Source organism: Camellia sinensis, chromosome 9 (assembly GCF_055761805.1).
Source record: "Camellia sinensis isolate YWXY chromosome 9, ASM5576180v1, whole genome shotgun sequence".
NCBI lineage: Eukaryota > Viridiplantae > Streptophyta > Magnoliopsida > Ericales > Theaceae > Camellia > Camellia sinensis.
The window spans coordinates 5559466-5577062 of record NC_138969.1 but is presented as its reverse complement, the minus strand read 5'-3'; positions in this window follow the sequence as shown (position 1 = coordinate 5577062).

Here is a 17597-nt window from a genome sequence, read left to right as displayed (position 1 = left end):
TTGTTGCTGCTCTCTCTTTTTTATTTTGTTTTGTTTTGTGTTTTTTGTGTGCATTTTTTTTTTTGGGTTAGGCAGCACATTGTATATAACCTAATTTACTATTATACTTAAATATAACATATATAAATATATAATATGACGTGGGTAAGCCCATAAAGACTATAGCCCAGCATTTAGAGCCCAGTACATAACTCAAATGCTAAAGCCCAGCACTGCTGAAACCCCATGAAGCAATAAGAACTAATGACATCAAGACACATGGCAAGAGAGGGGCAAGCTACCTCAGCAGACAAAGATCTGCAAAGTTATTGTCACGGCACATCACCATTAATGAGGCCCCTTACAGCATTTATTGCGATAACCTCTCTCTGTTGGGACAGAACGCCTGCACCCTGAGTAAGGTAAGCTAGAGCATAGACTTTTGGCCCAGGTGACAGGTTGGAAGGGACAACGTAATGATTACCAAAAGATATAAGCAAACGTCGAAGACAATTAATCTTTTCTATCTCCAATCTATCTCTACAATCCACTTCTCTTTCTAACTTGCTCGTCGGAGGGTTCGTTGGGGGACTCCCCGTTCCCCGTTGAACTCTTGTGCAGGTTCTCTAGTGGGCTTGATCACTCGGATACCGGTTGGAGAAGCGTGGATCAGTCCGACCCGTCCAAGTCTCTTGTAGTATCATCAGTTGGCGCCGTCTGTGGGAAACTCTTACTTCGCGCGCCAGTTGTGCTCATTGTCGCCGGAGGCCCTTCCCTAATAACCCCTTTCCTACCACCTGTCAAGGTGTATGGTCACGACTAGATCCATGGCTTCTCACCCCAATGTTCCCGATCATCAAGCCGATCCCTCCAATCCAAATAACCCACCACTGTATTTCACCGAGCTCACCAATAGCATTTACCGCTTGGCCGAGCAAAACCAAGCCCTGGTTAATGCTCTTCTCCAAAGAAACCTTCCTATGCCTCCTCCACCACCTCCAGGTATTCCCCCCAACCAAGAACGAGCCCCGAGCAATACTATCATGTAGCCTAATCCACCATACTTGGAAGGCTCACAACCCCCTCTCCCAGGTATAAACCTTCCACCGCGGGGCCCATAGCCATAGATCCCGGCACCGACCCCTGAAGGAGAGGCCAGCAGCGTCCAACCCCTGCTGCCCTCCGGTGGTGACAACATCCCCCTCTGGGACGCAGAACTCCAAGTCATGAAGCTCCAACTCCAAGGGGTCATGCAGAATATATAGCATAAACCATCTACCACAGCGAACTGCCCATTTGTCGCCTCCATCAAGGACAAACCTCTCCCTCCTAAGTTCAAAATGCCCACTATTGACTCCTTTGACGGTACAACGGACCCAGTCGACCACTTGGAGACCTACCAAACCCTCATGATCCTCCATGCTTTCCCTGACGAAATCATGTGTCGGGCTTTCCCTGTGACACTTAAGGGGTCCACTCAACTTTGGTTCAGTCAACTGCCAGCAGACTCCGTATCCACTTTCCAGGACCTCAGCGGCTCCTTTCTCAGCCATTTCATCGGAGCCCAGCACCAACGACGTCCGACAACCCAACTCCTCAATATTCGTCAGACGTTTCAACACTGAAGCCTTACAGGTAGCGAAAAATGATGACAAGGTCATCCTTACAGCTTTCATGGCCGGTCTACGGTCCTCTGACTTCCTTTTCTCTCTCTCTAAAAACCCCTCGACCTCCATGGCAACCCTACTCTCCAAAGCTCAAAAATACATGAACGCCAAAGATTCCCTAGCCGCTCGCCAAGACCCTACAGCCAAAAGTCCTCCCCCCAGGGAGAAGAGAAAAGATTCAGAAACTAGGAACACCTAGTACAATAACCAAACATTGCATTATACCGACCGGTCGGCCCCAGCCCGACCGCCTGGCCGGTTCGAGCAGTACACACCCCTCAATTCCCCCATCGGACAAATCCTCAATCAAATCTAGCGGGACTACCCCCTCAAATGGCCTCAACTGTCACGAACTCCTCCTAATCGGAGGGACCAGTCCAAATATTATTGCTTTCACCAAGACCATGACCATAATACCGAGGAGTGTGTTAACCTCAAAGATCAGGTTGAGGGCTTGATTCGCCAAGGACGTCTCAGTCGATTCACGAAAACTCGCCCACAGTAGAGACAACAGACTGAACCCATCAGAAACAACCGCCGGCGCACCGCTTCCCGACAACCAGCACAACCCAACCAAGGTCGTGATCGTCCTCCACAGCAACCTCGGGCACAAGGTCACCCCGCCCCACCTGTTAGAGAAATCAGAGTTATTTCCGGCGGGCTTGCCTGTGGAGGACAATCCCCCTCAGCTCAGCGGTCAGAACTCAGAAAAATAAGGCAGGCTCAGACAAAGAAGTTGCCACATTGGACCGACCCTCCAAACAGCCCAGGCAGTGGACTGAGCCTATCACCTTTACGGACGCCGACTGCACAGGCATTCATTACCCCCATGATGACCCCTTCGTCATTTTGGCCCTCCTCTCCAACTACAAGGTCAGACGGGTTCTCGTAGACAACGGCAGCTCTTCAGACATCATCTTCCTCAACTGCTTCCGCCAGCTCAAGATCGGAGAAGAAAGTCTGTCTCCTTTCCAAACCCCTTTGGTCGGTTTCACTGGTGACTGGGTGACCTCCATCAGCTCCATCGATCTCCCCATCACAATCGGCGAGTACCTGCGACAGATCACCAGGTTGCTCACCTTCTTTATTGTCGATTGCCCCTTTGCCTACAACATCATCCTTGGCCGCACCGCCCTAAATACTTTCCAAGCTATCACATCAACTTACCACCTTGCCATCAAGTTTTCCACCGATCTGGGGGTCGAAACAGTGAGGGGAGAGCAGACTGTGGCCAGAGAATGTTATGTCGCCTCACTCAAAGAAGTCAAGCTGAAGGAGGCTATGATCATTGAGAGACTCAATGTCAGAGGCGAAGACGAGCTGGTTAGGGGGGAACCAGTGGAAGAACTTATCGAGGTCCCCATCGATCCCACCAACCCAGCAAAAACTGCCAAGATTGGCAGCCAATTACCCTCCCAAGCAAAGGCCGACCTTACTGCCCTCCTGATCGAATACAATGATGTATTCACATGGACCCACTCAGACATGCCGGGTATTGGCCCCTCCTTCATAACTCATCGCCTCAACATTATGCCCCACTTTCGACCCTTCCGCCAAAAGCAGCGCATCTTTCATCCGGAGCATAATACTCTCATTGCTGCAAAGGTCGATAAGCTCCTTGAGGCACAATTCATTAAGAACGTGGACTACCCTAGATGGTTGTCAAATGTAGCCCTGGTCCGTAAGAACAATGGTAAATGGCGGCTCTATGTCGACTACTCCGACCTCAACCGAGCTTGCCCCAAAGACAGCTACCCTCTTCCTCGCATAGATCTGCTGGTTGACGCCACGGCCGGTCATCAAATGCTGAGCTTCATGGATGCCTTCTCTAGGTACAACCAAATTCTAATGCACCCGTCTGATCGGGAATACACCTCCTTCATCACCGACCGAGGTACCTTCCATTACTATGTGATGCCATTTGGGTTGAAAAATGCTGGGGCCACCTACCAACGGTTGGTCAATGCTGTCTTCCATCACCAGATAGGCTGGAACATGGAAGTATATGTCGACGATATGCTAGTCAAGAGTAAGCTCTCCACAAATCATCTGGTCGACCTGCGAGAGACCTTCGCCACCCTACGAAAGTACCAAATGAAGCTCAATCCAGAGAAATGCGCATTCGGCGTAGGATCTGGGAAGTTCTTGGGCTTCATGGTCAATCAGCGGGGCATTGAAGCTAACCCTGAAAAGATCAAGGCCTTGATTGAAAAGCAGTCTCCTAGAACAGTTAAGGAGGTTCACAGACTTACTGGCCGAGTCACCGTCCTCAACCGCTTCATTTCACGCGCAACGGTTGAGTCCGAAGAGGCCTTTCAGCAGTTGGAGCATTGTATGGCCAACCCCCCCTTCTTTCTCAGGCAATCACGGGCGAACCCCTCTTCCTCTATTTAGCCGTGTCAAACACCGTAGTCAGTGCAGCTCTTATCAGGGAAGACAGCTCGGTCCAACGGCCAGTCTACTATATCTTAGGGGAGTGGAACAGAATTATCCATTGTTAGAAAAAATGTCCTTGGCCTTGGTCACCGCCTCCAGACGGCTCCATCCCTACTTTCAAGCCTATTCCATTGTGGTCCTCACTGACCAATCATTGAAAAAGATAATGCAACAATCAGAGCTTTCTGGTAGATTTATGTAGTGATCGGTCGAACTCAGCCAGTTTGACATCTCCTACCGGCCTCGAACAGCAATTAAGGGGCAGGCTGTTGCCGATTTCATCTTGGAATTCACCAATCCCACTCCAACCACAGCTCCTCCGCCTCCATCACCCCTAACCGAGCCAAAAGACCCCCACTCTTGGACCCTCAACGTCAACGGATCATCCCGCAAAGAAGGCAGTGGGGCTGGTCTTATCCTCACCGCCCTTGAGGGTGGTTATTTTAAATGTGCTCTCCGCTTCTTGTTCGAAGAAAGCAGTAATGAGGCCAAGTATGAGGCATTGATAGCAGGTCTCCGCCTAGCCAGAGACATTGGTGTCAACCATATCCAAGTGTTCAGCGATTCCCAGCTCATTGTCGGCCAAATCACGGGGGAATTCGACGCCAATGATGACACAATGCGGGCTTACAGGGACATTGCACTCCCTTTCGTTCGTCTTTTTAGTGATTTCCACATTAAGTACATCCCTCGGATAGAAAACTCCAAGGCAGATGAAATGGCTCAGTTGGCCTTAGTAGACCAGTCAGACCTCAGCCAAGGTGTCCGCCTCGAGTACCTGACTCACCTTACCATTTCCCCAAACCAACAGCAAGTCTACTTTCTCCAAAACGAACCTATCCCCTAGGCGGCCGATATCTCTCTCTTCTTGACAACGGGGGAACTGCCCGTCGACAAACAACAGGCCGCCAAAGTCAGTGCCCGGTCGTCCAACTACATTCTTGTCGGCGACCTCTTATACAAACGTGGTTTTTCACGCCCATACCTCAGATGCCTCAATCCTGCTTAAGCAATCTACGTGATGAGGGAAATCCATGAGGGTATCTGTGGTAATCATTCGGGTGCCAGGTCTCTAGCCCACAAAATACTTCGCACTGGTTATTTCTGGCCTACTCTTAATCAGGATGCGACAGACTTCGTGCTCAAATGTGATAAGTGCCAGCGTTTTGCCAACATCCCTCATGCTCCTCCTACAGAATTAATCACGCTTTACAGTCCCTACCCATTTGCCAAATGGGGGATCGACTTAGTTGGCCCATTGCCCACTGGCCGAGGCCAAACCAAATTTGCTATTGTCGCCATTGATTACTTCACTAAATGGATGGAGGTAGAACCCCTTGCCACAATTACCGAACGAAACATAACCAGATTTATTTGGCAGTCGATCGTATGCAGATTTGGCATCCCTCAAGCCATCATATCCGACAACGGCAAATAATTCGAAAATGCCAAGTTCAGGAAATTCTGCGCAGAGCTTCAAATCCAGCCATATTTCTCTTTCCCAAGTCATCCCCAAGCCAATGGCCAAGTTAAGGTCACCAGCCGTTCTCTTTTGAAGATCATCAAAACCAAGTTAGAAGCTGCTAAGGGACTCTGGGCTGAGGAACTATCGAATGTACTTTGGGCCTACCGCACTACTGCTCGAACTCCCACTGGGGAGACCCTTTTTCGTTTAACATACGGCACTGAGGCGGTCATCCCAGTGGAAGTCGGTCTTCCTACCCCAAGGGTTCTATATCCGAATCTAGAACTGACTGAAGAGCTGTGTCGGGCAGACCTAGACCTAATTGAAGAGCTTCGCAAAACCACTGCAGTCAGACGAGCCTCATACCAACAGAAAAATGAGAACTCACTACAACCGCAAAGTCTGACCGAGGGAGTTCGCTGTGGGGGACCTTGTTTTATGAGAAGCAACCCTTGCCATCAAAAATCCGACTAAAGGGAAACTGGCAGCCAAGTGGAAAGGACCTTACGTTGTTAAAGCCAGACCTCGTCCGGGTACATACCGACTTCAGGACATGGAAGGAGGTGACCTCCTCCATCCGTGGAACGCCGAACACTTGAAGCGTTATTTTTAATAATTTCTCATTCCTGTACTGATCAGTTATTGTATTTTCTTTTATGCAATCTACACACTTGAATGTTCTTGTTCTTCTCTCACATGATGTAAATTTCTGATCAAATGGGCTACACTTTAACGACAACAAGCTTATATCTCAGTTATTTGTGTGATATTCCAATAACGCTTTGATTGCAACCTCAGCCAGACTGAGCATAAAAAGCCTCAGCCAGACTGAGCATGAAAAGCCTTAACCAGATTGAGCACAACGACCTTGGCCAGATCGAGTTACTTAAAGGCTCAGCCAGACTGAGCACGAAGAGCTCGGTCAGACCGAGTCACTTAAAGCCTCAACCAGACTGAGCATAAAAAGCCTCAGCCAGACTGAGCACGACGACCTCGACCAGACTGAGTTACTTAAAGCCTCAGCCAGACTGAGCACGAAGACCTCGGCCAGACTGAGTCACTTAAAGCCTCAGCCAGACTGAGCATGAAAAGCCTTAGCTAGATTGAGCACGACGACCTCGGCCTGACCAAGTTACTTAAAGCCTCGGCCAGACTGAGCACGAAGACCTTGGCCAGACTGAGTCACTTAAAGCCTCAGCTAGACTGAGCATAAAAAGCCTTAGCCAAACTGAGCATGAAAAGCCTCAGCCAGACTGAGCACGACGACCTCGGCCAGACCGAGTTACTTAAAGCCTCAGCCAGACTGAGCATAGAGAGCTCAGTCAGACTGAGTTACTTAAAGCCACTGAGTTACTTAAAGAGCCAGTTAATTGTAGCCTAACCTAAACTGAGCACGAATGAAGAGCTCAGTCAAGGCCATTCGTGCCACCTTCATGGTTGCGGCATAGTGGCCATACTTAGTCAAATTCTAGGTCCATGCTTTTACACCTCTCAACACTCTTTACATTGTTTGGCTTTCATTTCCCAGCTTAATTTTTCATTTATCAACACCCTTACAACATGATTTACAACTTCATTTTTGGGCATGATTTGAAACCTCACATTTTTGACATTCTTGCATGCTTCCTTTACAAGTCAGATTTTCGTCTTACCTCTCAACTTTTACAAGTCAGCCCCTTTCCTTTCAAGTCAAGCCTAATTTGAATACACCATTCTCATTCATTTCAGACTCACAAACATAAAGGCAGTAGTATGACAAACACAACCTTATAATTTTATTCATTCACAAACTTATACACAAGTTTATTACAACAACACAACAAAAAGAAAAACAACCAAAACTCTGAGTACAAATTTTGTCCACTTCCATCATTCCTCCTTACTTGACATGAGATTTTCTTCTTCAACGCCCTCATCTAGGGGGGTTTGGGCCACGTCGTCGTCGTCAATCTTGACACTGCTAAAGTCTAAGTCTGGGAACAGCTCTTCCACTTTACACTTGAACATCTTCCACCCGCTGTCCCAGAACTCAGCCATTTCATGTTTGTAGAAATTTGACCGTTGAAAGCTCTGGATCACTTCTCCTTCACTCCTGCCCCCAACGGTCGCTCCCGACGGGCCAGCCCCCTAGCCCCCTCTCTCGCCAAGTTGTTGGCGATCGCAGCATCAATAGACATCTGAAAGTTAGCAGACCCCTTGAATTGCTCTATTGCTACGACGTACAAATCGGGATATGCTGCTCTCTTAGAGGTTGACTTGGTCTTCTCTTCACCTAACTTCTTCTCTAACCCTGCTGACTTGGTCTTCTCTTCCTCCAACTCCTTCTCCAACCCTGCCTTCTCCTCCATTGACTTGGCCCGCTCGTCCGCCAATGTTCTCTCCAGCTCAGCAATCTTCTGATCCAAATCTTCTTTCTCTTTGATTAACTGAGCACGAAGATCTTCGTTGTTAGACATGGCCTCCTCCCACTGCTCGTTGGCGACAGTGCAGGCATTTTGAGCGTCTTCCAACTTCTTCCGTTCGCTAGCCAGCTGGAACTCGAGCGATACCACCTTGCGGCGTTTGTCCTCCAGCTCCAACTTGGCCGCGACCAGCTCAGCATGGGCACGGTCGGCAACGTTGCTCTGCACCATCACCAGCACCTCAATCTTCTTTGCCTTCTGAGCCTCTTCTAACCCCCTTGCACATGCAGTCTGCGCGGCCTTTCGCCACCCTACAGTCTCCCTCCGTAAGTTCTCAAGTTGGGCCTTCACCCCCTCCAACTTTACCGCCAACGGTCCCACTTCACCTTTTGCAGCCGCCTCGTTTCTCAGAAAGGCCTCTGTTAAGGAGGTTGCCTCAATTTGGGCAGAACACAACCCCCTCAGCAGCTCGGCCTCAGTAAAACTCTCCACCGAGCGCACGGCTGCGTCTTACACTACTCGTAAGAGGCGATTTGCAGCGGCCCTGGCCTCTATTCCTTCTCCCCCTAGTTGCCTAGATACGGCCGGGGCGTGATAAAAAGCGGTCTTCAACCTGCCCCGTCTTCTTCTCCTTGGGGCGCAAGAGCACCCTAGGGTTGTTGCTGCACCCCCTCCACAAGGTCAGACACACCAACCTCCACTCATTCTTCAAAGCCAGTCGCCCCACCCTCCACCCCCTTGGCTGATTCCCCCAACCCCACTTTGGGGTCTTCTCTGCCGTCACCTCCTTCCTTCTCTTCAAAGGCTAGCTCCTTCCCACTCTCCCTTACCTTCTTCTTCTTCTTCTTCAAAGCCTCTCCCTCCTTGTTCGCCCTTTCCTTCACCGGATCAACTGGGGGTGGTCGTGGCTCAAAACTGCCCAAGTCTTTTTTCCCGAGCGGTTTGGGGTGCGGTCGGATTCTTTCCCTTGGGATCACCTTTGGCGGACGGTCTGCCTGCGTTTCTTTGTATTTATTGGCCCTGACGAAAATGGTCCTATCCTCCGCCTCTTGCGCCATCCTTCTCGTCTCTAGTTCTGTCGGTGCCAGATCTTCACCGGTCGGCTGAGGGCCCAGCCTTGCAGTAAACAAGGTTGAAGGCTGAATGAGGTCGTCCCATCTGACGCCCTCCTTCTCCCTCCATGCCTTCACCTTCTTCACCATCTCCTCTGTCGCTGCCCCCAATTTTGGCTCCACAGACTTGGTGGGCACTCTCCACATCGCACGCACTTCCACTCCTCCGTTCGTGGACAGATAGAACCACCGTGGCCTCTACCCCTTAATTGATGACGGCAACCCCGCCACCAGACCTTTTCCCGTCGCCGCCTGCAGAATGACCCAAGTTTCTTGCTACCTTGAGGCCTTGTAGCATGCAAAAAACTCGTCCACCGTCATTTCCATCCCCCCGTTCGCCTTCGGCCACGCGCTCACATAGGCCAACAAGATCTTCCACGCATAGGGCATCAGTTGGCTTGGGGCTACCTCCAACCGGTCCAGCACATCCACTACTATCCGGGGGAGTGGCAACCTCAAACCCCCCTTTAGCGCCTCCTCGTACAGGGCGAATTCTCCTGGTTGAGCATCGGATGCCCTCTCCTTCGGTGTCGGTAGCTTTAGCTCTATTTTTGCGGGAATCTGGTATTTCTTGCGCATACCCTCCAACTCCTTCGCGATAATGGTCGACTTGTCGGCCTTCGTGTGCCAGTGATCTGGCTCAACCTGACTGATTGGCTTCAGAGCCGCTATCATTGTGGACGAACGAGGTCGCCCTGCTGGCTCCCCCCCACTCCCCACTTGCTTTTCCGTCCTGTATTGCTCCACCAAATCCACCGCATCATCGTCCCCCAATGGATCAACCCTTGCTTCCTCTTAGGTCATCCCTCTCGTGTGTCTGCGAATAACTTCAGCCGCTGGTGCGAGATAATTCACAAAGTTTTGCAGTGGTGTATCACTAGCAACGAAGGAGTTTACACTTGGAATGTTTTGATTTTTTACAAAAAGGTAGGTAAAGCAAATAATACCAAAGGCCCAAGGCTTGCTTGTATTCCAAGAGTCACAATTAAATTTCGCCAATTTGAAAATTTTCAAAAATCTGCCAAAATTGTCTTTTTAATACCCTATGATGACCTATTGTTTCACTTATTGCCCAACGCCTAACCTCCCCACTACGAGATTCTGCCACTTGTACGACCATGATCCACTGCTCCTTTCCCCTTCCCTGTCTATTCCACTTCACTTCAATACGTACCCCGTCGCCTCTCGAGCCCCACGCCTTACCACCTACCCACCCTTCGTGTTCGACCCTCCTCATGGTCGGCCCCCCCACTCGGCCACCCTTCGCGGTCGGCTCTCCTCATGGTCGGTCCCTCCACTCAGCCACCCTTCGTGGTCGGCCACTCCTTTCTGTCGGCCTTCACCCTGCCGGTCTCTCCCAGCCCTCATTTTCTTCATTATTCCAACCAATGACATCAAGATACATGGCAAGAGAAGGGCAAGCCACCTCGGCAGGCAAAGATCTGCAAAGTTATTGCCACGACACATCGCCATTAATGAGGCCCCTTACAGCATTTATTGCGATAACCCTTCTCCGTTGGGACAGAACGCCTTCACCCTGAGCAAGGTAAGCTAGAGCATATATTTTTGGCCAAGGTGACAGGTCGGAAGGGACACCATAATGATTACCAAAGGATATAAGCAAACGTCGAAGACAAGAAGAATGTTAAACTTTTTTATCTCCAATCTATCTCTACAATCCACTTCTCTTTCTAACTTGCTCGTCGGAGGGTTCGCTGGGGGACTCCCCGTTCCTCGTTGAACTCTTGTGCAGGTTCTCTGGTGGGTTTGATCACTCAGATACCGATTGGAGAAGCGTGAATCAGTCCGACCCGTACAAGTCTCTTGTAGTATCATCATAATATAAAATCAATATATATATAATATAAATATATATAAATATTTTAATTAATTATGTATAATTAAATATCATATTAAATTAATTAAATGCTATATTAAATTCTTATGTATCTATATAATAAATAAAATTAAAAATAAAATAATAATAATAATAATAATAGATAATAACTCACAAAAAATTAAAATCGCTGCACAAGCCATCACTATATATATATATATATATATTTTTTTTTCATTCTGTTGGTGAATAAAAATGCGTCACATCAAGTTAAGCCAATATTTTAGCATAAAAAAACAGCAGAAGCCACACTTGAAAACGAAAACAAAACTGTTTTAGGGTTGGTTTGGCATAAATTAAGGTCAAGTTTAGAAAGATTAAATAAGTGTACTTTTTGACTTTTTATGAAATATGGGTTGGGTTTGGGTTGGGTTTGAAGTGATGTGTTAGAGAGGTGATGTGACTTAAATAAGATGATGTGATTTGAATAGAATAGTAACTTTTTGACTTTTTAGATTTTTTAAGAGTTGCCAACCTTGGCCTAAATAATATAAAAAGTTAAAAAGTTACTATTCTATTTAAATTACATCATTTTATTTAAATTACATCACCTCTCTAACACATCACATTAAACCCAACCCATATAAACCAATAAATCAAAAAGTGCACTTTTTTAAAACGTCCCAAACCAACCCTTAGAGTTTTAATTTTGAAATTTTAGGAGTTCTAATAAGCCTCCGTTTGGGAAGTGAGTTAGTTTTTTGGTTTTTGAATTTTTTTAGCTATTTTAATTTGGACTAAAAAGCTTAGTTTGGGAAGAATTTTTTAACATTTTTGACTTTTTTTATGAGAGAATAGTGTAATAATTATAAATTAGATGTGATATTTTATTTGTTATGATTAAAATAATCTATTTTATCTTTTGTGACTAAAATAGCCCAAAACTAACTTGTCAAACGGACTCTAATAAGACTTATTACGTGATGTGATATTTATGTTTGATTATTTGTGTTATTTTATGCATTTTTTTTTATATATTATATCACTAAAACTCTTATGTTTGATTATTTGTGTTATTTTATGCATTTTTTTTAATATATTATATCACTAAAACTCAAATTAAAATTTTAATTTTAGAATTTTTAAAAAACAGAAATAGCACGACTTGTTTGTGTTAAAGCACTTTTATTTATTTATCTAATATTATTATTATATTTCTACACTTGACAGAGTCATCTTATCTTCCCACGTGTTGCTGAAATGGAAAATCTATCTATTTTTTAAATTAGTTATTTATTTTTATAATTTATGTAAATTGAAAAATTATCATAAATGGTGCAATTAATTTTATATTTATAAATAAAAAATCTAAATTGTCAAATTACCCTAATATATCTCAATCTTAGAATTTGTTATTTATTTTTAATTGTTATAATTTATGTAGACTTATCAATTTATATTGAAAAATTATCATAAATGATGCAATTAATTATAAATTTTCCATGAATTAAAATTTTAAATTGTTAAATTACCATATAGAACATCCCAAATTAAAGACTTCCAAAATATATCTTGGATAAATTACAAATATATCTCCTAAAGTTTGTTTAAAATACAGATTACCTCCTATGGTTTAAAAAATTATAAATACCCTCTTATTAGAATTTTTTATTTAACAGAATTAACTAACAAAATGAAATTCATAATTGTTATCCTATACAATAATAAAATTACCTAAATTATTAATTGAAACATATTTTTAACATCATTAAAAAATGTTAATTGACTTGATGATTTATTAATAAAAGAGACGATTTGTTATGAAATTAAAAACTCAAGGGATGAAATATAATTATCAAAACTACAAGGAACGATTCATATTTTAATCAAATCTCAGGGGGTTTATTTGTAATTTACCCTAATATTTCTATTTTAAAAACCTACAATAACTATCTAATGTATTAAATTCCAAATTATGTTAGTTAAAATTTTATTGAAAAAATACTCAACATATACAATCTACTAAATTGAATAATTCTTAAATGTTCCTTATCCTTTTTTATAAGTCAAACAAAATAAATTAAAAATCTTTTATCCCATCTTTTCTTTTAGAACATCTCTCAATCATGTTTTAAATATTAGAGTTTTGAAATCATATAAAATTTAAACAAGGAAAATGTAGAATATAAAATTATAGAAGAAAAAAAAAAAAAAACAAAGTTTCACCCTATTTTAATGCCGGAGACAACAAAAATTTGTTTTTTCCACCACAAAACCTTATAATGAAGGCGGATGGAGGAATTAGAGTTTTGAAATCATATAAAATTTAAACAAGGAAAATGTTGAATATAAAATTATAGAAGAAAACAAACAAAAAAAAAACTTTCACCTTAATGCCGTAGACAACAAAAATTTGTTTTTTCCACCACAAAACCTTATGATAAAGGCCGAGGGAGGAGGTCATGGGGTCTTGGCCTCTCAAAGTTTTGATGAATCCCTCCTCTATGTGTGATTTACAATAAAATAAAATAAAATAAAATAAAATTTAAATACTGACAGTTTATTCTACCGTAATCCGTCGTTATCAATTCATTTAAATACCAAAGTATTTGAAATGATCGAAAAAAAATATAATTTTTTAATTTTTTATAAAATAATGTGTAAAAAATAAAATAAATATATTTATTTTAAAAAATACACTTATATAGGTTATAGGATTGTTTAGAATGTTCTAAATTTATAAACTTTTTAATTTTTTATAAAATATAAATTAAGTCTGAAGTGATATGATTTAAATAAAATAATATAATTTAAATAAGATAATAATTTTTTGACTTTTTAATTTTTTTAAAAAATGCCAAAACTCATCTATATCAAATATTCCGTAGTTTTTTGAATTAAGTTTTTTGAAAATTAAATTTTTTGATTTTCGTATTTTTTTGTTTTTAGTGAATATTTTTAAAATTTTAAACATTTTTTATTTTTTTAGATGCACCTTACTTAGATGTATTTAAAATGTAAAAAATTTATGAAAAAATATTTTTAAAAATTAATAAATACATAAAAATACAGAAAATGTATTGAATTTTCGTATTTTTTTTTATATTTTTGATATTTAGTGAATTTTTAAAAGGTTTTTTTTATTTATTTTTTATTTTTTAGATATATTTATGTTCGGTATGTCTAAAAATTAAAAAAATTACTCAAAATATTAAAAAAATTCAATAAAAATAAAAAAACATGAAAAATAAAAAAATAGAATTTTCTGAAAAATATTAAAAAAAAAAAGATAACCAAGCAGCAAAAATAGGAATATTCTAAAAGAGATTCCACGCCACTCGTCATGTGATGTGACTAGTGTACATGATAAGAAAATTTATTTGACGCGCTTGGTAGGGCGTGGCGTATTCGTGTTTTCATCCATCACTCTACATCATGTTTTTTTTTTCTGTCACTTATGTTTGGGATATACATTTGGGTTAAAATAATTATATATAATAAAAATAATTATTTTAATTAAATAAGATAAAATATTATATTTAATTTATAATTATTTTATTTTTTCGTATAAAAATTTAAAAGTTTAAAAAATCTATCTCAAACGAAATTTTTTAATTTAAAATTAAAATAATCAAAAAAATAAAAAAAATTAAAAAATTAATTCACATCCCAAACAAAAATTTAATATAAAATTAAATTATAAGCTCTACATTCTCTATTAATCACAACACTCCTGAACCACTACCCATACTCGAACTATCAAATAACTTACAATTAAGGCTAGTCAACTCTGACTTGCTTTTCTGGTTATTTTTTAGGTTATCATATGTATTTTGAGGTCAACGTTGACTATCTAAATGAAAATCTGTTTGGTTGTGAACTGAAATGATGATTCTACACCTTAATTCCACAATGGTGTTTGGTTAGTGGTTTGAAATGTTAATTACAAAACTCTGCACAGAACACCTGTTATGACAGAAGCGTTGTTTCTTTCTATATTTACAAAATTTGGCTTTGCGGGACGTCCGGCCGGTTGACCGGATTTTTTTTTTTTGCAATTGATTTATATAATCGGAAAAAATATTTTCTGAAATTTTTTTAATTTTTTATGTGCTTTAAAATAATTTTGAATTTTTTTTGCAATTTTTATGTGCTTTATTTTTTACTAGCAAATGGAGTGAGGTGGCTAATCTTAAGACCATGAAAGGGTGGTATTGCTGATTTCATTGTTTTAGGAGATTAGCAATATTATGATATTTCCAATTCAGAAAATTATTAGATATTATTGGAAAATTATGTGAAATTATTTACGTGATATTCTTCATAAATAAAAAATCTCAATACACATAGATTATCATTTATTTCTCAATTACTTAGCACTCGTTTAGCATATTGGTTGGATTGACTTTTTGGCTAAAATAGTCATAAAAAGATAAAATATACTAAATAATCGATAAGACAAAATGTTATATCCAAATCATAATTATTTTATTTTTTTTCTCACAAAAATTAAAAAAGTTAAAAAGTCCATCTCAAACGAGACTATTTAATCTTAGACAAAAATAACTAAAAAGTTAAAAAATCAAAAAATTAATCCACATTCCAAACGAAACCTTAATAAAAATAATTCGCCACATAAATAATTTATTACGGAACATAGTGCTATGAAACTAATAAATAATTTTTTTAATTAAATATAATATTAGGAGATAGAAAAAAAAATTGCAGGGCCACGTTAACTCATGGTATTAAAGATCTCATTTTCCTCCAATCTCCCAATTAAACATGGCCTTGGTGTTTTCCAACTCACATTCACAGCCAACAAACAAATCAGAACTCAAACAAGCTGTCAGCAAGTAATTAGGTCCCTCTTTTGTTTATTTGATTGTTTAGTTGGAATATTCTTGTTTGGATTCTCTTTCTAACACACATTTGCCACTCACATTTGAAGTCAAGACTCAAATGAGGTGTCAGCATGTAATTAGGCCCCTTAATTTTTATTGTTTTTAATTTTTTATATTTGTTTGTTAGGTATTTGGGTGATATCAGGTTGGGTTGAGTTTATTCAAGTTTGGAGTAAAAAAATTGGATTTGTTATCATTGACCAATAGGGGAGGAGAATGAACACCCTCCTTTTATGTGAGTTCAAATCAAAACCAAACTTTGTTCTTTGGTGATATAATGACATTGCCATTCAAGTAGTGGCATATTTTTATAATAATGATATTCAAGCTCTATTTTAAACTCCATAACTTTGGTTTTTTTTGTTCTTAACCTATTATAAAGAGAATGAATATTATGTGTGAACAAAATTTTAATTCTTATTGGTCGATGGATGATATTTGAGAGGTACTAAATTTGGTAGTTGGTTTAGTTTCTTTTTTATTTATTTATTTATGATCTATGTTTAGATTAGGTTAGGCACACCTCAATTAATCTCGAAACTAGAGCTTGCAAGTGTGACTCCAAAAAGTTGATAACACTTAATGAGAGTTTAACTTAAGATCTGGAGATAGTACATTTCCAGACCCCAAGTTTCACCTACTAGGCCAATCATAGAGATTGGTTTCGTTTCTTGAAACACAAAAGTATAACTATTGTCCAACTCAGATGTTTAATCAGACGACATTCTAATTATTAAATCAGTGATGAATTATAAAAACAAAATAACAAAGTGACGATTTCTTATAATGTTGAATGTATGGAAAGAGAATTTAACTTGATAAATGACCAAAGTAAAACAAGTATTTTCTTCCTTGATAGATCTCAAGACTTTTCTATTTGTTAACCTTAGTTATTCAAATAAAAAGTTAATTTTTTTTTTTTTATAAGTTCTATTATGTGACTATTAAGATTTGACAACTCTCTTATTTATAAACTTATCTAATAATCAATACCTCCCACAATCATTGCTCTATCTTTACCTCCCACAGTCATTAGATCTAACAACCATTGCTTTATTTTTATATATCATACACAATAATAAGTATTGACTAATGCAAGGCATATGAATGTAGACAGTGATGCTCCATTATATCTATTTTTATAATGGATATTATGTGTGTGACATTGGTTTTGTTTATATTATCAGGCCCATCTAGAAGTGGTCACAAAATGCTGTACATGATGCCCCAACTAGTAGGTTGAATCTGGCCCAACCCAAAGCCTATTTAATGGGCTTCAGTTTTGGGCTTGCTATACGGAAGCTTTTATTTATTTATTTATTTATTTTTTTAAAAGAAAGGTTTGCTGTGGGGAAGCTGGATTCTAAACTCTTATTTTCTTGATTTAAAAAAGAATAAATAAACAAAGAGAAACAAGAAAAACAAAAGAGAAAAGTATAAAATCCATTTGTGTTTCAAGGCCTGCATTGTCCACTATTTTGGGCTGGTCAGTTCAACCCAACACTTTGAGCCCTATTAAGCTTATGATTCTCCATTCCAAATTGTCTTAATATACTATTATTAGATAAATGAGAATTTGGATACACAAAAATCTTAAGGGTCTAAGATTTGTTGTCCTCAAATTTCCTATTCTCTTATCTCAAAACATTTATAGTCTTAAGATAATATGAATATATCAAAGTACAATTTAATAATTGTAAGTGTTTTAAGACAGGAGATGAAAAATTTAAAATATAAGATATTACGTCATCTTAAAATATTCATATATTTTGCATAAAAATACATACAATAAAAA